Raw genomic sequence first — 22114 nt, forward strand, 5'->3', positions numbered from 1 at the left:
ATTATGCTTAGTGAAATAAGTCAATCACAGAAAGACAATTATCATATGATCTCCCTGATATGAGGAAGTTGAGAGGCAACATGAGGGGATTGGGAGGTAGGCAAAGAATAAATGAAACAAGATGGGATTGGGAGGGAGACAAACTATAAAAGACTCTTAATCTCACAAAACAAACTGAGGGTTGCCGGGCGGAGAGAGGTAGGGAGAAGGTGGTGGGGTCATGGACATTTGGGAAGGTATGTGCTATGAAGTGTGTAAACCTGGCGATTCACAGACCTGTACCCCTGGAGCTAATAATACATTATATATTAATAAAAAAATAAAAAATAAAAAACAAAGAAACTAAAATATATATAATCTTTCTACCTTTTCATCTTCTACTTGGAGGGAAACAAAGAGGAACCAGAGTGTGGGAAGAGGGTAATGGTAAGAGTTTGAAGCTGACTTTCCATTGCAGTCTGACCTAAAGCTGGTGGAGAGTTGGAATTTTAAAGCCAAATCACCATCCGAAGACAGGGATCAATTACTCTAGTGAATAAAGTTAAATGGGATGATGAAAAACAAAAGCTGCATTTTGTTCACAATCTAAGCTTTACACTGATCGATAAAACTCATATACATGTAAAGCTCTTAGAATAGTACCTGGCATGGAGCAAAACTCAACAGGGTGAGCCATCGTTTTTGCCTCTTATTAGAGGTGCTCCAGAGAGATCTCCCGTTAACTTTCAAGGCTCTCTGTGTAAATTTCCTCCAAACTTTCGCCATTCTGGAAACCAAAAGCTACACTATTTGTATCTTGGGGCACCAAGTGGAGATTATTTTTCTCTGCACTGACTGGTTTAGTGAATGCCTGAAAGTTTGTGATTTCCTATTTTCTGGTAAACTAGGGGACACTTTGGTGTTTAAAAAATCCCTTTAGAGACCTGCCTTAGAGGAAAAGCAAAAGATCGCAGCCTCAGGATACACAGGCCTCATCAAAGAGGCAGCATTGTTCATCTTGAGTTGAAAAAGCTTTTAGAATAGCAGAGGGGATCATTGCACCTCCTAGAAAAAGAGAGCAACCCAGGCACAAACAATTTCAGGTGGAATCAAGGGGAGGCAAAAATAGGAAACAAGTAAAATTTTTACTTGGCTTTTCTGAATCTAATGTTTCCTTTTATTTCTTTCAGCACTTCTTACATTTTCCTCTGCTCTCTCCAGGCCTCCAAGTTGAAATATGATGCACTTGCTCTTATCAAGGAGGAGCATCATGAAATATATTAATTTCACATAAGATTGTTAAGGACATAATGGATTACTAGTCTTAGGAAATTATTTTTTAAAGGGGAATAGTGAAAAACAACACTTAACTCAAGATGAACTCCAATGTAGCCTCCATGTAAAAGAAATATTTTGGTTGTATAGATAAGACCATCCAGATATCTCTCAACTCATACCATATATGTAATTGCCTGCTGATACCGATATCACTATAGAACAGAAGACCATAATGGAGTCCCAAAACAGAACTAGAAGAAATTTCTATGATTGGAGAGTTCATGGGCCATTGTTTAGCCATTTAATTATTTTCAACAGATGTTTTCCCACTCTTGATAAGAAGAGCAAATACATAGGCACTTCATTTGTACTCATAATCCACTTCAAGAATGCATTGCAGAATAACCGAGTTGTGAAAATGTTCCATTTATAGCACATTTATAACCAGACTGTACGCTTCCCAAAGACAAGATGTTATCAGTCCATGCACACAAACCTCAACATATTACAGGAGTTCAGTGAATATTTGCTGGCTACTTTTCTTTCTTCCTGATAGTGAGTTTTTTGTGAAAAGCTGCCCACAGGAGATGACCCTTGAGCTAGGCCAGAGCAGCATTTGTGACTGTGGTGGGTAGTGGCCTACAGTCTTAAGAAGATGGATTTGAGTTATAGAGAGAGACTTGGGTTCTAAACTTGATGAGTTATTTCATTTCTCTTTGTCTTGTCTTAGCTTTTCCTTGCACATTCAGAACACCTATACTTCTCTTTTAAAGTTGAAGCATGAAATGAGAGGATACATTTAGAGTTTGGTGCCTAGCATAGAGTAGGGTGCCTAGCATAGAGTAGGTACTCACAAATGGTAGCTTACGGGAATGTAATCTTTAATACATTTTAGTAGGTGTAGAAACTGAATATACCTAAAGTGTTACTCTTATAAGAAGCAAGGGAATGTGGGGCTTAAGCTTTTCAGGCTGAGTAAGAGTAAACTTGGAGAAGAAGGAAGTTTCATGGAAAAGAGACATGTATAATTTAAACCAATTTCACTCTAACAACCAATTATTCAGAAACCACTGTGTGCCAGGCACTGTTCTAAATGTTACAGGTTCAACAACAAACAAAATTTAGCTAAATCCCCTCATGTAGTTTATGATCTAGTGGAGTTGGGGGAGACAGAAATTAAAAAAAAAAAATACAGAATAGATTGAAGAGTGATAGTATCATTGAACACCAGAGAGAAAATAAAGAAAGGGGTAGTGAGTGCTGTGAATAGGGAAAGGTCTGTAACTTTTAGTAGAGTAGGAAAGGCCTCTCTGAGAAGGTTACATCTGAATAAAGAACTGATGAAGTTGAGAAGTGAATTATGAAGGTATCTGGGGAAAGAGGTAACAACACATGTGAAAGCCCTGCCTGGTGTGGGGCTGAATTACATCCTCTAAAATTCATGCACTGAAGCCCTAACCCCAGTGTGACTGTATTTGGAGACAGGACTTACAAGGAGGTATTTATGGTTAAATGAGGTCATAACGGTGTGGCCCTAATCCAAAAGGACTAGTGTCCTTGTAAGAAGAAGAAGAGATACTAAGAGTTTGTGTACAGAGAGGAAAAGCCATGTGAGGAACCAGTGAGGAGACAGCCCTCTGTAAGTCAAGTAGAGAGTTTTCACCAGGGACTAACCCTGCCAGCACCTTGATCTTGGACTTTGAGCCTCAAGAACTGTGAGAAAATGTATTTCTATAATTCAAGCCACCCAGTCTATAGTACTTCTTTATGGTAGCCTTAGCTTATTGGGATAAGCCCCGAATCTGAGGAGCAGATAGTCAGTGTGGCTAAAACCAATTAAGCTGAGGGGAAAGTGGTGAGAGATCCAGGGCTGAGTGACAACAGAGCAGGAAGAGGGGAGAGCAGCAGAAGAACAAACCCCCTGTGGGCACTCTAATGCCTTCCACGGACAAAGGGAAGCCACTGAATGGATTTAAGAAAAGGGAAGTGATAGCCTCTGGCTGCTGTAAAGACATGGACACCTGAAGCACTTAGTTTGCTAAGCAACTTGATCTGAACAGACTAACAGTATACCAGGTCATATCACATGGAACAGGAAGTGATGGAGGAGGCTTTGAGGGGTAGAAGGTCATGTTGTGAAAGTCTTCAATGTTCCTGGAAATCAGTCTTTTGAGGTTGTGGGAACAATGACTTGTTTAATCCTGAGAGTATCTTCAAAAGCAGTATTTTAGTATACACTTTGGACATGGGCTGTTTTAGGTACTAGTGATGGCTTAGGGAAGAGAATTAAGTTCAAAAGATATAGATGTTATTTATTTGAAAAGACAGAAGGTACACTTAGAAAAACTATTTATTGGGGCGCCTGGGTGGCTCAGTCATCAAGCATCCGCCTTCAGCTCAGGTCATGATCCCAGGTCCTGGGATCGAGCCCTGCATCGAGCCCCACATAGGGCTCCCTGCTGGGTAGGGAGTTAATTCTCCCTCTCCTACTCCCCCTGCTTGTGTAACATCTCTCACTGTTGTCTCTCTCTGTCAAATGAATAAATAAAAATCTTAAAAAACAAAAACAACAACAAAAAAACTATCAACAAGAATAATGGAATAGCCTATGGTTTAGAGGGCCTTACGGTTTGGGTCAAATGGGACTGTTTACTGGGAGGCAAATATTCCAATACTTGCCTATTTCTCTTATTTCCCCAGTCACATGGTTACATCTAAAGGAAGCTGACTAAGTGAAAGCAAATTGGAAGAAGTCATGTGAGCTAAGAAAGACATTTTATACAGAACCATTATTAACAAAAAGACTGAGCTGGCAAAAATTTGTCACTGCACCTAACAATACATTAGGTATAAAAAAGAAACAACATAATAATTACCAACACATACAGTTTTAGCCTCACAATCAGAGATATAATAAAATCATAGCAATTATGAACATACTTAGATAGTTGATGAAGTTGACAGAGTAACATGGGACCAGCAGTACTTTCACAGAATATCCAGGAAGGATTATATAGATGCCTTTCATTCGAAAAATGAAGAACTAGCCCAATTTACACAATGCTCTTGTCACATTCACATTCTGGGTGGTAGTATTAGCACTGTCTGAGATGTCAACAGCATGAATAATTTATTTTTAATGGTTTCTTATTTTAGACTATTTTAAACATTCAGAAAATGCTGAGGCAATGCCAGTGAGTAGTGAATTTCCTGGATAGGAAGCACTATGGAGCCCCTGGAACTGGACTAACCCAGCTCTACTGTTGTTATTCATGGGGTGGCCTTGGTCAGGTTTCTTAATCTCCCCCAAACTCAGCTTCTTCATCTGTAAAATGAGGATAAGAAGGGAAAGCGCCTCACCTCATAGTGTTGTTGGGAAGATGAAATTAGAGAATACTTATAAAATAGGTAGATGGAATCCGGTGTATAAAAATTAAGCAATAAATGAAAGTTATTATTATTAACTGGGGTGGGAAAAATAAATTTCTTAACTTGAAGTGGTGGTTGAACTTCCCTCAAAGGTTCAATGATAAAACTGAGTGTTTCGACTCCTTATGGAGATTCAGTAATGAACTGATTACCTTGATCCCTTGTCTTCAGATGATAAAATGCATCAAATGGCCATTGGAATGGGGTAGGAGCTTAGTAATTTAATTATCTACTATTTTTAGTATCTACTACCTTTAATTATCTACTGTCTTCAAATATGTCTCCTTAACTTTAAAGTGACAAGGCCCCTGGGTTGATTTCCCATGTTTCTCTTGTCCCTATAAACTATCTTATTGCCTCTAAGAAGAAAACTGCAGACCAGGTAACTAACAAAAACAGCTCAGCCTATTTGGGCAGGCCCCACAGTCAGTGGAATTTGGTATATAGCAGGAATGTGTGAAGCAATCTTTAATTCTGGGTTTGCTCTAGGAGTACCATAATTAGTATTTGAAAGCACATGTTAGGAAGAAGGGTAATAATAACAGCTAACATTTATTGGATGCCAGCCACCGTTTTAATGGCTTTATATGCATTAATATCACTTGCATTTTTACAAATGATGATGGCACCATTATCATCCCTATTATGTAGATGAAAAGTAAGCCATGCATATTTCTTTTTCCTTGATCTTGGGGCACTCCTTCCCCTCACCATGACTAGGGAGGAATACTTGGATTCCAATTCCTTCATCAGCCTAAGACGCTGAATTCCATGATTTTTAAGTCACGTGTGTTCTAAGAGATTTTTATCTTTCATAAGTCATGGCCTGAACTAAAACTCTTTCTTCCTTTTCCCCCAGTCTTGCACATTTCTGCAGCACTCCAGATTAGGCAGACTTCCTTTCTCCTGCCACAGAAGAGGCAGGAAGTTACCATGCACTTGCTGGGAGGGCCTCAGCCCGGCATTTCATTTACTCCATTCAGTCCTGTACTGCCTCATGCCCTTTCCACTGCTTTTCCTTTCCTATCAGCCTAGGCTTTCTAGGAATAAGGGTGTTCTACTCTGCTTCCTCAGTCTCCCTATATTATCTTACTACTGCTGTTAACAACTACATAATTAAGTCATGGCTACTATGTTCTGAATGATTTCTATGTGCCCTGTGTTTCTCATGAGAAAATATTATCTTAGAGAAGTTTCTGAAGTAGATAGTAGAGCCAGGTTGGAACTCTGAACTTTCTAGCTTTTACTCTTTCTCTTACGTCAGTATCTCCCATAGAGTGAGATGTTAATAGGGGTTATTGGAAAAGTGTTTACTATAATCAATCCGGTTTGGGAAGTGTCCTCTTAGAGGAGATGCTCGAGAAATTTTGAGAAGTGCTGCAAAAATAAGCATGTTTACTTTGTTCAATCCAGCACATTTCAGATTTATTTGGCTCTGAAATACTTTTAGAGAAATTTGCAATAATATGTAACTCCTTGCAAAGCCATTGGAAAACACTGAGTTATGTCACACTCCCTATCTGTTTCAAAGACACCCTTCTGAGAGGGAGGAAAGTATATACCGTAGCTGTTTATAGGAGAGGAAGAAACTGCAGAAAACACAAGGCTGAGGCAGGAGGGGAAAGAGAATTGCAAAGGCCAGTGTCACCTACTTAATCTATTTTGCTTGGTATTGGTCCTGATCTGAGCGTTCAGAAGCCCAGTCAAAACAGTATTGTCATGTTTGATCACGTATCTTGTGGTGATGATTTCCTCATAATCTAGCTCTAAGCTGAAAGGTTATCACTAAATAGGAGAAATATTTCATATCCTATGTCCTACTACTTAACAGAGATTAGGTTTTATAATGTAAAAACCCTAATTCAATAACTCATTGGTATTCTGCACCAGAAATCACGTGAGATAACTCTAATATCTGCAAGGAAATATTTTCACTGTGTTTCCTTAGAGGTCATTCCTCCTTATTTTTAAAATATAGGGATATGAAACTTATAATTATTTGTTTACTCTCACTCCTTCCTATTGACACATTTTCTGTTAATATTTATGCTCAGTGTTAGGTTGTTTTCATACTTATAAACTTGATTATTAAAAAAAAACAAGTTCAGCTATTTTTCTATTTTCTTTATGAACCACTAATAAATTATTTGGGGGATTGAAATTAGAAAAGTAAAACTCCTACATCTTGTCTGGCTAGTAAATAAGATCGAGTCTTGAGATGTGCTATTATGATTATCCACTGCCCAGTCTTGGTTCTTGTTTTATTTTGGAGCTGTTTGGATTGAATTAGTGTCTTGGTATTAATAAGTGTTAGAACAAGCTGAGGCTGACTTACAGTGCTGTATTCAATGTCCAAGCAAGCCAACTCTGTATTTGTAATGAGGAATTTTGGGACACATTTGTGACAATTTTTAATACTTTGTGTTTTTTACACTCAAGTAAATATTTAGTTACTTGGTTCAAAATTTTTTGTAACACATACTCATGTTACCAAGTTGCAAATGCATCTACAGAAAGCTCATCACACTAAACTATCATTTTTTCAGTAAAATTGCATTAATACCTAACAGAATATGAGAATATGTACTCAGAATATGAGCAAATTTGCACATCTCCAGAGTATTTACACACTACTGTCAAGGCCAAACATAATTAGAATCCTAAGCATCACTGTTTGGGTGTCATTGCTAACTAAGCCTGTTTGTGTCACATGTGTGGTATGCTCCATTAGTGGTATACTTGTGACTGCTGAAAAGAATTATATATTTTCTGTTCATGCTAGATTTGCAACTTTGGAGCAAGAACACAAGTTATAAATAATACCGGTTTATTTCATATCTTAGAATGAGTAAAAATATATTTTAAATCAATAAATTTTAAAAGGAATGTGTGAGGTACCTACCATGTACAAGGTACTAGATCAGAAATTGCAGGAGTTACAAACACAAATAAAAAGGGAAACTTTCATAAAAAAAAAAAAAAAAAAAGAATCCACTCATGAGCGTGTGCTATACCCAAAAGAGGACAAGCCATTCATGGAAAAGGCCTCCTTTCAGCTGGACCTTAAATGACTGTGATGGGCAGAAATTAGGAAGGAAAAGAGCTAGAAATGAAGAAACATGGTGAATCTGGGGCAAAGGGAGTGGTATGTGGTCCCCTCTGGGGCAACCAATTCAATTACCTCATGCCTCATATTTCTGATTTTAACAACAGCAAGAAATAGGTACCTACTATTAAACAATTGCTATTGACCAGTTATCGTGGTGGGTCCTGCACTTGATGTTATTTAATCCTCATGAGAACCCTAATGGAGTCCCTAGAGTAAATATCCCCACTTTATGGGAGACCTTGAGTCCTGGAAAGAAGAAACTTCCCCCAAGTCACACACCCAGTCCATTGGTGAGTCAGGGTAATGATCTCAATGCCACCATCTTCACACAGCACAGTGAGGCCTTTTTCCCCCTACTCATCTATAGGTCACACAGAGCTCTATAGTCTTCCAGGGTTGGACCTGAGCACACAGCTTCAGGATGCTAAGAGATACCCCCCACTTCATTCAACACAGGATGAAGGAACATTTTCAAACACCAAACAAATCACAGAAATTGATTCAGACCTCTTCTGAGAGTGCTCTGTAGTGAGTACGGGCCTTAACCGGGTTAAAAGTAGGCTCTGTAGGCCTGCCTGGGACAAAAGCCATAGAAGCAGAAAAAAAGGGAAATTGAAGTTATCTCTCCAGGTAACTTAGCCCTCTTGTCTCATAGAATTTTCTATCCTGTTTGAGCATTACAACTTTGGATTTTCATTTTTATTTTTTGAATGCCTAGACTATTTTTACAGAACGACAGATGGAGCAGAAAGGATGTCCTGGAAACTAGTGACAAATGGGTTTTTACTCCCAGTGGCAGTGTTGGGGGAACACCCTCTCCTAGGCTTTGACACCAGGCTTGGGGGCAAGTGACTACTACAGATGTTCCCTGCTCCCTCAGGCGGCCCAAAGGGTGGGCCTACAGCAGAAGCCTGATGGCACGGATTGCTTTGTAATGGCTCCCATTGCCCTGGATTTATATTTCTGAATACAGCTGCACAGCAGGAGAGAGTTTTTATTTCAAATTCACAATATCCTCATTCATTGTTGCTTTTGTGTTTTACCCACATCAGGATTCGTGACCTAGTATATATTTTTTGAGATAGCAAAGTAGCAACTGCTATGGTCCATCTGTCCATTGAGTCCAAGAGAAAAATGTGGCTGGGGACAATCTGATTTGTGCACCCAGAAACATACGTTTATCTGAGGGGCAGGATATACTTTCTGTATCCATGAGAGGTTGTGTACAGTAGCAGATAAGCATAAAGCTTCTGTATCGGACTGTCTTTTGAACTTGGAATAAGTTACTTAACTCATACATCTGAGACTCAGTTTTCTCATCCAAAAAATAGGAATGATTTTACCCACTTCATAGTGTTATTGTGAGGATTAAGTGAGCTAATATCTACAAAAAGCTTAAAATATTGCCTTATACATGGAAAAAATGTTAGCTATTATTACCATAAAAGAACTATCAAAGAATACTTTTGAATTCTATAGCTAACATGTCATTAACTGAAAGATAGAGCTAAACTGTTTCTTCAAGTTAAGGGGAAGGAACAAAATGTGCTTATAATGTACTCACTTCCCTTGTGAGCATCTAACTGCCCATACACACCCTGTATTTCTGGTTCTGTTGGCCTCTAAACGTACATCTCCCTCCTCAGACCTTGCTTCTGGTTCTAAGCTTCTCCTAGCTTTTATCTCTTAGGAAAATTTACAAGTCCATATTTTATCTAAGGGTCTTGCCTAAGCACTTGTTGACAGAAATAAATGGGGCTTAATTTTCAAATAAAAGAATAAATCTCAGCTCTCATGCCTGAAAATCTTTGGCAGATAAGCCCTATGCTCATTTAATTTTATCCATAACTAGAAATATGTTGGACATAAAAGCTGGGTTAGTTCCACCAGCTGAAGTTTAAGCCTTTAGCTTCTCCAAACAGAAACCTCCATCTAAATACCGAAGATTCCTTTTTGCCTGATGAGTTTGTAGCTTACTAGTGACTGTCTGTCAACACCTTACTTCACTTAATCTATGTGCACTTGAAGGAAGCTACCCTGGAGATAAAATCCTATATTAGAGAAGATTCTCTAAAGAAGGAAATTTCAGTTACCTTGATGAACCAATGAGACAGACGTTTTGATGGCAATGGAAATTTACCACCCTTTAAATGGTAAATAACTGAAGAAAAAATTAAATTGAGCACACTGGTGAGATTTCAATAGACATTATAAAATCAATGGCAAGGCTGATTTGTCATGTATATATTTGAGAAGAAAAAGATTAAAACTTTTAAGATGAAAAGACTTAATTTATTAGATTTATTTTTTCTGTCACAGTAAATGGCTAGGGATAAAGGGAGCAGGCAATATTATACATCATTGAAGCTAACAAGAACAAGGAAGGAGCCAACATTTGGTTATATACTAACATCATTAAAAAAATATAACAGGAAGACTTTGTACCTAAATTTCAATTTACAAGAAGAAAATTAATTGATTTTGTCGATATTTTTAAAAATGTTGCTCCTTCTAAGAACTGCACCTGAGAAGTAATCAGCATTTTGGTCTCCACTTGTGGATTTTATGGAAAACCTCCCAGAAAGATGATATCAAGTTGCATCTTAGTGGAGAATGCACAAATATATATATTTTTTAAGATTTTATTTATTTATTTGACAGGCAGAAATCACAAGTAGATGGAGAGGCAGGCAGAGAGAGAGGGGGAAGCAGGCTCCCTGCCAAGCAGAGAGCCCGATGCGGGCCTCGATCCCAGGACCCTGAGATCATGACCTGAGCCGAAGGCAGCGGCTTAACCCACTGAGCCACCCAGGCGCCCTGCACAAATATTTTTAAATTCATCTCAAAAGGCAAGGTGTAGAATGCTTGGTAAATATAGACAGTGAATGGTAACTCATAACCAAGCTAGAAGGAAAATAATTGAACAATGGCATATGTTCCTCCTCAGCCATGCCCTCTTTAGGAAGGCAGTGAGATGGGCTGTCAGTGTTGGTATTTCTGTTGAATTTATTCAGTTTGCCCTTTCAGGCTTATTCTCCATCCCTCTCCTCCTGTTCAGAATGGAGAGAACATGCTAACAGGACTGCCTCATCCTCTGGCTTCTAGCTGGTTTTTAGCCAATAGAGATTTCCAGCAAGAGATTGAAGGGAAGGAAGAGAAAGATGGAGTATTTTTCCCCGGATGCTCCCTCTACTGGGTTGCAGTTTGGGATGCACCCCTCACTAAATTCATAGTTCCTGTGAGCCCTCAGCACATGGATCTGTCTCAGGATTCCAATAACTATCATTCCCTCTGCCTGACCCTTCTAATGACCCTTCATGGTTACTATGCCTGGGACATTACACTGTTTCTTGTTGCTTCTCCTAAACCCTACCCTAATTTTCGTAAATGTCTCTTTCATGAACTCTCCTCAAGTCATCCAATTTGAGTGTTCCAAAAATATTTGGATACTGATTCATATAGGATAAAAATATTACTAGACAAGGAATGTAAGTGAAAGCGGACATTCCATATTTAAACAATAAAGATGTAGCAAAATATGGGTGTGATGAGAATCAGTTGGAAATGTTAGACAAACAGAATCTAAAAAATCAGGCCAGATAATTAATAATAATAATAATAATAAGTGCACTACATTTGTCCCCATACTGATTGGCAGAAATCTTAATCAGGAGTATCAGATATACGGAGCAAAATTACTTTCCAAGATTAATTCCTTTAAAAGTGAAGCAGAGATGAAATGTAATAAATCTAGTTATGAGCGGTGGTCAGAGGATGGTAAAGCAATAAGCAGTACTAGCCTAATCAAATTCAACATTTTAGTGAAAGTCAGAGGAACTAAAAATAACCATCAGGAGAGTACTTAATGATGGAAAACAAACAAACAGAAAAACCTGACAGAAGATTTAAAACATTTTTTATAAAGTACTCATTAATATCCCAGGGGAAACTTTTAGATCACTTAAAAGCACCACAGTGTGTTTCCAAGAAAATAACTTGACCACAAGCCCTGCATGACCCTGCATGACTTAAGTGAAGAAAACAAAAAGTTAAGACATTTTTTCCAAAATGAAGAAATTGTGAAAGAAAATTAAGGCACCGAGTAAAAGTCAAAAGTAAAGTGTAAAAAAATTAGGCCAAAAATAATTTGAGAAGTACTTGCAAAGAATTTTTAGGCACTTAATTAAGTTAAATGAGTTATTTAAAGGTTAAAAAAAAAAAGAAAAATCAAAGGAGATAAACTGGGGAACAAATGTGATCACTGACGGCACATTCAGTGTAGAAAAGGAAACTCAGATAAAGATCATTCTACAACACACAAAGGAGTTAAAGAACCATGTGTAAGTTCAGCTCATTAAATGTATTGCACAAAAGTAATTTAATAAGTCACCTTCCATGACCAAAATTTAAAGTACTGAAGGTAGGGTACTGGTGGCTAAAGTATGTAATGTATTACTTTAATGTGCAATGTGCTGGTCAATGTGATTCCCATGTTAAGCATTTAAGAGGGATCAACAGATTAGAGCAGTGTTTCTATGCCAGGCAAGCTGTTGGCAATGGTTATAAATTGTAGGACACTAGCACCCTATTGAGAATAATGTGTTGGTGGAAAGGTAACATTTTTCTATAAAGCAAAATCTGGTCCGTTTCATCTGTTGGGTATTTTTTAGCTTAAGTAAATATCAAGCAGGATCAAAATGAAAAGAGAAGAGAAATAAAACAATGGAATAGAAATTGTTAGCTGGCCACTCTGGACCTAGCACTGTGGGAAGGATTTTAACAATCCATTAAATACTAACAGTGTTTTGGGGTTAAGAATTATGTCTCCATTTTACAGAAGGTAACAGGGCTACATAACCACATCACTAACTGACCAAGTTGGAATTGCCAGGGAGAAGTAGAATCCAGACTCCTGCCCAGGTCTGTCTGGTTCTAAGTACCCTGTTTGTTTCAGTAAATTCATTTAGACTACTTAAAAATTCTTAACAGATATTTATCAGAGATTTTAGGGTTTAAAAAATTGAATGGCAGTCTTATCTGGACAGTGTTTTGCGAAGATAAAGAGCTGATTCAAAAATAAGAAAGAAAAAAGGATAGGAACAATCAGGCATTTCTATGCCTGGAATCATTAACAGTGTTTGCTAGGCAGAATTCTAAGATGCCTCTTATGTGCATACCCTGAATAATTCTAGTGACACTGAATATGATCAATCTGACCCTTACAAGTAGTTTATGTCACATGGTACAGTTGACTTTAAGAAAGGGAGATTACCCATGTGATTCTCACATAATCAATTCGAACCTTTAAAAGCAGAGCTTTCTCTCCGGCTGGTCACAAGAGGGAGAGCCTCTCTGACTTCTGGCCTGGAAGCAAGCAAACCTCTTGTTTGAACTCTCAGAGGGGAAGCCCCTAGCAGCTGAATGGGTGCCAAACTGACAGCTAGTAGGAAATGGATTCTGCCATCAACCCTTGTAGTTGAAGAGAGCTTCAACCCAAATGAGAACCACAGCCCTGAGATAATAGCTTGATATCAGCCTTGTAAGATCCCGAGTAAGAACCCAGTCATACTGTGCCTGGACTTCTGACCCACAGAACCAAGTGCTTATCAATTATTCAAAGCTGCTAAGTTATATTTTATCATGCAGCTTTAGGAAACTAATGCACAACAAAAACTACTGGAATTTGTCTTATTTGACATTTTTATAAAAGTTCAGGTGACTGAACAGTAAAATTACAGGAAGACTTTGCATATACCAAAAGTTTGATCTGTGGGGAACACACAGAAGGGAGACTGAGTTATGTGGACTGTGTGAAATGGCAGAAGTTTTGGTTGGGGCTTCAGGCAAGGCATTTCAGGAACGATTAATCTCGATGATATTTTCAAGATAATGGATGTGACTCAACCATCGATTAGGATTCATTAAAGAGCTACAGTGCACATTTTCATTGTTGCCTGTAGACATGGACTCAATATGCTACTGTTGAGAAGATCAACACATTTCTGAGTATCCTCAGGAAGGGTGGTAGAAAACTAGAATCAAAAGGTCTGGAAAAAAATATATGATTAATCCTTGATAATGTGAAGAGTTATGCTTCCTTTTTTTTTTTTTTTTTTTTTAAACAGAGAGAGAGACAAACCAAGAAACAGACTTCTAAGAGTTACGCTCCTTTTTTTTGTTTTTTGATTTGGTTTTTTTTTTTTTAATTTTTCTTTTTTTTTTTATAAACATATATTTTTATCCCCAGGGGTACAGGTCTGTGAATCACCAGGTTTACACACTTCACAGCACTCACCAAAGCACATACCCTCCCCAATGTCCACGCTTCTTAAACATCGGGAAATGCTTAAGTAATAGACCAGGTCCCCAGATGAGAAAGTAAAATGAGCAATAATCTGAACTTTCTTCAGAAGTATATTTCACAACTATGCCCTTGATCTGGAGAATTAGAGATAGAGAAAGTATTCTCAAAATTAATTAAAAAAAAAAAAAAAAAAAAGAAGAACTTCAGAGAAGGTGTGTTGGTAACAATCTGAGAGGCCAGTTAGTAAGAGAGGTTGCTTCTTTCCTTTCGGTGTATTTCTTCCACATCCCAGAAACTAGATTGGTATATAACACTCCTGACCACTTTCTATCCCTTTGGTCACCTTTGGAAAGGCAGAGAAATTTATCCGGTTGGTAAAATTTATGTGATATACTGGGCATGTTTGAATCAGCTGCTCTTTTTATCTCTTAAGAATAAGTCTGACCGAAGAGAGCACATTTTCTCCTCTGCATGTCTCTGAGTAGATAAAGCTGTTTTATTCTGTGGCTTAGTATGAAGAAGTCTAAAATTCCCCAAAATATAAGCCATAAACTCTACCCTAGCCTTTTTTTGAGTCATAAAGGTGAAATTTTGCTCCAGAAATCATATTTTTTTCTGTTATTTTTCCATTGGTTTAATTTACTGTGTGGTAGGGAAAGAGTACTTTTATTAGGTGTCCTCAAAGACCCTGACAATGAGCACAAGGCAGTGCTTTCAAATATTACAAAAGAGGAATTGTAAACTTGAAGCTTAAACATAGTTTTTTTCTTCATAATTGATAGTATATTTAAGAAATTTTGTTACTTTAAGAAGTATAGTGGATGGAATTACAAAGGACTTCAAGGAATGTTTAATAAATCTAATTATTACAATTAAAAAATAATTAAAGCCATGAGTACAGTCCCCACATTTCTAAGGTCATAAAATGGGGTTCTTATATCACTGTGCATAGTATCCCTGGCACATTTTAACTCATTAGTTCATTGTTCATGCAGTAGTCTAAACTCGTGTAGCATTTTTAATATTTGCAGAAATTTCCAGTGTTGGAAATATTTCTAATGTCAATATATAAAGCATAATATATATATTATATATAAATCGCCCATAATATATATATTATATATCATATATATGAGTTATATATATGATCTATAAATCACCCATAATCCTCAACAAGAAAGATTTATAATCCTAGTTCTCTTGTGTATTTTTCTATATTTACTACTAATTTTATAACACCAAGTTTTTAGACTTTATAACATCAAGTTTTTAGTTACTAAATTCTTCATACAGAATGTGAATTTTGCTTTTCATCATTCTTCTGGGAGTTGTTAGTACTTCTAGGAGCACTTTAACCAGTGAAAATGCATGACAAACAGTAAATAAACTTTTAAACACAAATCTCCCTAACAAGACAGTGACAGAAGATCTAAAATGAAGACCTTGATTAATTGATAGGTTAGACATCTCATCGTCATAGTTCCCTGGACTCAGGAATGGAAAAGAATTATGGTGCTTTCATCTAGAAAACACCATTTAAAAACTGTCACTTTTCACAGGAATTTAAGGAGTCAAAGGCAATGTATTGGACAATTCCAAAGGGCTCTATTACCCTTTATCTGGATCTCTTTTATCTCTCTTTTATCTCTTTATCTCTATTACCATCTATCTGGATCTCTTCAGCATTTTTGAAAGGATTCTTCAATCTATTATACCATTTACATTGATGGTCTATTTCATGGGATTCTATCATATTATTTGTATATTAACTTCCCAATTTGAGTATAAGAGGAAGATATACCATTTCTTTTATTTGTTTATTGAAACACAACTCTTTTGTACATAAATGTTTCATTCAAGTTTAATGAGTAAATAAAGTTCCTAGAGTAGGTCCCACCAGAAACAACATGGCTATGATTCAAACTGAAGACAGACCTGTAGTATCTATGGTGGTTACCTTTGCCTACACACCCCTGGGATACTTCTTTACAATGTTTAGGGACTACTGTGTTATCAGTGGCTTAGGGATCCTAGTTCAAGAAACAAGTCACTTTATCCTTGCCATAGCTATAGCTATAACATAAAATCATTATTACAAAAAACAATAGAAGGAAGGTATAATTTACTTAGGACCCTTCACACAGTTTTAGAAGGATACAACTGGAATAAAAGCTGATGCAAGAAAATTGAGGGGGAAAAATGAGGTTGAGGATTGCAAAAACAGGTAGAAAATACAGTCATGTTGGTGATCTAATCAGAACTTAATCAGTTGTGAATGTTTGTAAAATGAGTATTTCTAGCAGTCAAACTCTTCTTATCAAACCTACTTTATTATAAAGAAATGAGCTATGGAATTCTTTATAACAATGTACTTCATTGGTCATATAGTAGTTTCTTGTTGCTGCTATAGAAAATCACCACAAATGTAGTAGGTTAAGACAATGTAAATTTATTATTTTATAGTTTTGGATGTCAGAAATCCAAAATGGGTTGGCAAGCGGTGCCAACTTTGTTGGAAGGTGAAATCTAGGAAACTTACTTTGGAGCTGTCTTGTCATAGCAAGCTTGATATTTTTACATAAATTTTGTTTATATGGTGGCATACTGAAGGCTGGACTTAATAATTCAGGAAACAACAGATATTGGAGGGGATGCAGAGAATGGAGAGCCCTCATACACTGTTGTAAGAATGCAAACTGGTGCAGCCACTCTGAAAAACGTAAGGAGGTTCCTCAAAAAATCAAAGAGAGCTACCTTATGACCCAGCAAATGCACTACTAGGTATTACCTAAAGGACACAAATCTAGTGATTCAAAAGGGCACATGCACCCCAATGTTTATAGCAATAATGTCCACAATAGCCAAACTATGGAAAGAGCCCAGATGTCCACTAACAGATGAATGGATAAAGAAGATGTGGGGTGTGTGTGTTTGTGTGTGTGTGTGTGTGTATGTCTCTGTGTATATATATATATAGAAATATATATAACACATTACATATAATATGCATATTATATATATAATAGAAAGACAATTATCATTATGATTTCACTCATATATGGAATTTAAGAAACAAAACAGAGGATCATTGGGGAAGAGAGGGAAAAATAAGACAAAATCAGAAGGGACAAGCCATAAGAGACTCTTTTTTTTTTTTTTTTAAAGATTTTATTTATTTACTTGACAGACAGAGATCCCAGGTAGACAGAGAGGCAGGCAGAGAGAGAGAAAAGAGGAAGCAGGCTCCCCGAGGAACAGAGAGCTCGATGCAGGGCTTGATCCCAGGACCCTAGGATCATAACCTGAGCCAAAGCAGAGGCTTTAACCCACTGAGCCACCAAGGCGCCCCGCCATAAGAGACTCTTAACTATAGGAAAAAGACTGAGGGTTGCTGGAGGGGAGGTGGATGGGGGGATGGGGTATTTGGATGATGGGCATTAAGAAGGGTATGTGATGTATGAACACTGGGTTTTATATGCAACTGATGAATCAATAAATTCTACCCCTGAAACTAAAAATACAGTATGTGTTAACTAAATTTCATTTAGATAAACTTAAAAAAAAACCAAAAATCTTTTGGAGTCAAATTTTTCTCTTTTTCTTGCTGCTCAAGCCAAACCCTTGATTCTAACTAGTGTTAGAACTAGAACTAGTGTGGTTCTGCGACTGTTAGAGAATTCTGCTTAAAGGAATGGAAAAGAAGAGATAAGGCAGGCAGGTTGGTTCCACTGTGTGGAATTTACTTGGTGTTAACACTGACTGATCAAACAAATTCTTCTCTCTTTGACATTTTATTTTATCCATTAGTTCAATTCAATGTTAGTATGCTAATGTATGTCAACCTCATTCAATTTCTCAACATCTAAGATCTGATACCCTTTACCCAAATTCTGTCTTCAGATACTCATGTATATTTGGAACTTAGTCTTTGATTATAATTTCACATGACATAATAAAGTAAGAGTTCTCTTTGTGACATACTAAACTTAATTTTAATGTCATAACCCGGAACTTTGAGCTAAACCTGATTATTTAGGAGACTAACCTTGATAATATTATGGGAATCTTAGGTTTCAGGTTTCTCTAGTTCTTGTAGTCTGCATAGATTTGTTCATCAGTATTTATTTTTACATGTAGATTAGTAGCCTCCTGGTGTCTGTAAGGGTTTGGAATTAATAAAGCCCTTGCCTTGTCATCATAAAATGGTCTAATATAGTTGAGTGAAAATTTCCATATATTTAGGGTAATAATTTTTCCAGCTTCCTTGTTTATAAGATCCTATGTGTTAGATAGATGCTAATAAAGATGTTCATTACAGTGTTTTATACGCTGGCTCAGATTGTTAAAACAAAACAAAACATTCAAATAGAACCCTGGGAAAATTTCACATATGTTGTTGATAAACTGGAATACAATGTGGTTGTAAAAAGGAACTAGGCACATTTCTGTGTGTTGGTATAAAACTACATTCACACGATATAATAAAGAACTGAAAAATCAGCTTGAGAACAGCATTTATGATTCCATAAATTTTGCTAAAATGTATGCATATAATTATGCATGCTTAGAATAGAATCTGGAAGGAAATACACTTGTACATCGAACTGTTACTAATTAAAAATAACACTGAATGCTTATTATATGTCAGGCTCTGTTCTTTAAATGTTTTGTATGTATCATTTTATATAATTCCACAAGAAGCCTATGAAATATTATTATCTTGATTTTATAGATGAAACCGAATCACAGAGAGATGAAATAACTTGGCAAAGACACTTGGTTACTTAACACTATCTTTGGGATGTGAATATTCAGAGGACTGTTACCTCTACTTTGTTCATAGTCTATGCTGGAATTTTCAAGTGTATATGTATTACTTTTGTAATTATAAAAAAAGCTATTTCTAATTTGGGGGGAAAAAAATCCCTATAAAGGAGGAAATCACTTAAAATGTAAGAAAACTGATACTTGAAAACCTATCTTACCGTGTTTTCAAAATCCATTACTTTTGAAAATAACTTAAAATTCAATTTCAAAATTCCCACACAAATAACTTAATAAGAATTCAATGATTTTTTTTTTAGTGTTTACATGTAAGTTCCATTTTCCTAAATATTAATTTTCACACTAAGCTGAAAAACATGTGAAATAGTATCTTCATTTTAAAATTAGTCTAAGGGCACCTTCCTGTCTCAGTTGGTAGAGCATGTCACTTTTGATCTCAGGGTCATGAGTTCAAACTCCACTTTTGGCATAGAGCTTACTTTAAAAAAAAATAAAGTAAAATACAATTAGTCTATAAAATTTTAAAAGTAACGTAATAGCAATATGGTGTAATTGCCAAAGGTTTTGCTTAAAAATCCCTTAGTTTTAGTCAAGTTATTTTAATAGACTCACAGAAAGAAACAAAGAACAAGTTATACAGATCAGTTGATGCTCCATCTAGTCATCTGTTGCAAACTACCTGAGTAATTAGTGTTTTAAAATGACAATTTAGTATTATTTTGCACAGCTCTCTAGGTTGAGTTCTGATCTGGGTTATTGTAGCTCAGTTTCCTTCATGTTATTGGAGTTGGAGTTTGGTTGTGGCTGCAGTCACCTGAAGGCTGGCCTGGACTGAACTGGACTGGAAATCCAAGACAGTGCACTTTACCTGGTTGGTAGTTGAAAGTGGCTGGTGGTTGGGAGTTTAAGGACACTATACACTAGAATGCTTACATATGCCTTCTCCAAAGTGGCTTGGGTTTCTTAGAAAAAGATGTTTTAGTTTTTAGAGGAAACATCTTAAGAATGAGTGTTGTGAGCTTTACAAGAAGCAGAAAGTGAAAGTTCCTAGGCCAATTAATGGCTAACCCCAGTACCAGTAAATCATCACATTCAGAATGTCACAAGGCCCTAGAAGAATAGACTCCCCATCTTGATGGAACAGTGGTAAGAAGTGGGAGATAGAGGGATATGGGTGCAGCTGTCTTTGGAAAGGCAACCTGCTGCAGCTTACTAAGAAGCAAACTTTACCTAGTTTTTGCAAAATATATTTGATGTAAAAAAATTATTGTGTCAGTGACAAGGCATGGTTGAATTCCTGGATTCATGAGCCTGGTTACAACAGGTGCTATCTTTCTCACTGATAGTGATTATTTTAAATGATGCTGGATACGCCACTTTACATTTCTGACAGTCTCTTCTTCTGTATCAGGTGCTTTTTGGTTTTTTTATCACTGGTGATTGGGAAGTAGAGATGGGTACAGTGGGAGAGTGGGAATAAAGACTGGCAGTAAAGAATAAATCCACAGATAGAAACCATGACACCATAAAACAAGTTTGAAGATAAATGCTGTTACTCTGCCAAGTTAATTTTTAAGAGAAGGAAGATCAATTTTTCTGTATGATTGTGATAATACATATCTCTGTTCTCTGTAGTTTACACAACTTTTCACACACATATTTCCTGTTTTGAGTTGGCATACAACTTTTTACAGATCAGGAAACTGAGGAATAGGTAAGTTACATAATGTGCTTTAAGTCACATAGTAATAATGGAGATGGAAGCATCGGTCTTCTCTCTCCAGGACCATACACTTTGGATCATCATACCTTTCAGGCTTTTCTTTCTGAAAAGGACATGAGGAAATAAGAAGGAACGAAGATAGCCATGTAACTGTGGGCAAGCCACATGACCTTTTTAATCTGGGAAAGAAATAAAATGGGGACAATAGTAACAGTGGCTACCTCGTGTAACTGTTGGGAAAATAAGGTGGGAAAGTGTAATAAAGTCAAAGAGAATGTTTGCTGGATGTTATCTCGTACTCTTATTATGGCAGTTATTAATACTACATTAAAAAGACAATATGATACAGCAGACCAATTTTGGAGTCAGATGGATCTAGTTTTTATTGGTAAAACTTGCTATAATTTTTAAGGCACCCCCCCCCCCAAACAACACTTGGTGAAAATACCTTTCTGACATTAAAATAGCCTGGGAAACTTCTGTTGAACATATCCATGTACTAGTCACATTTGGAAGACGACACTATGGAAAAAGCAAGTTCCCAAATCTTGGTAGTCTACTCCAAAAATGGCTTATTTTCTGCTCCTGTTAAACATAGACTTAGCTGTGGGTTGTCTGTGGCTCTGCTGCTAGATCCTTCTTCTTCCAGGATCCAAGCTAACAGGGCTGTCACTATTTGGGACACTTTGTTCTCATGGCAGAGGGAGAATGCAATGACTGAGCCATAAAATGCTCTTAAAACTTTTGTTCAAATGTGATATATGTCACTTACACTCACATCTCATTAGCTCAAGACATACTGTATGGTTAAGCTCAACACCAATATGGCAAGGATATTAATTCTCTTATAGGAGGATGACTAAATAATTAGAAACAATAAAACCATCTATTCTAGTCCAAGACAGGAAACATGTGACTGAGTTCCTAAAGGCCAAAAAAAAAAAAAAAAAAAAACCAAACCTGAAATATTTAAAAATATTTGTTTCTCACTACCTAGCACACAACTTCATACCTCTAGGTGCTCATTAAATATTAATTGGTGAATTTATGGGATAGACAAAGATTAACATGCAGCAGACCTTTGCACTGTAATCTTTTATCCCCCTTGCTCCAAAATGAAGAAGCAATGACTAATACTCAAATGTCTGTTGTTAACCTAGATGTGTATCCAAACATACTCAGAAAATGAATAAAGTGCTCTTTATATGATTGCAATCATAATGAAGGAAAGCAAGCTATTATAGGCAATTAGGTCAAGTTAAAGTGGTTAATTAATTCATTCAACAAATAAGTTATTAGAGGTTTCCATGTGCTAGGCAATGAACAAGTATTTACAGATGAATAAGAATTAGATTCTTGCCCTTAGTGGGATATACGAACACCTAATCAGGTCCATAGTTAAGCTTTATAGTGAAAAGTTTTGTGGGTTAATCTGTTCTTTTAATTTTTAAAAAGTTTTTTATCTATTCAGGTGTGTGTGTGCGAGAGAGAGAGAGAGAATGAGAGA

At 36.7% G+C, this 22114-nt stretch overlaps 1 protein-coding gene across 6 annotated transcripts in view; it reads right to left on the reverse strand.

Moving 5' to 3' along the window:
- The window catches only part of KCNH7 (potassium voltage-gated channel subfamily H member 7), a 494539-nt gene that overhangs the window by 164473 nt on the left and 307952 nt on the right, over positions 1-22114 (reverse strand). The gene's annotated exons all lie outside the window — the stretch shown is intronic.

Source organism: Mustela erminea, chromosome 8 (assembly GCF_009829155.1).
Source record: "Mustela erminea isolate mMusErm1 chromosome 8, mMusErm1.Pri, whole genome shotgun sequence".
In the NCBI taxonomy this organism is placed as follows: Eukaryota; Metazoa; Chordata; class Mammalia; order Carnivora; family Mustelidae; genus Mustela; species Mustela erminea.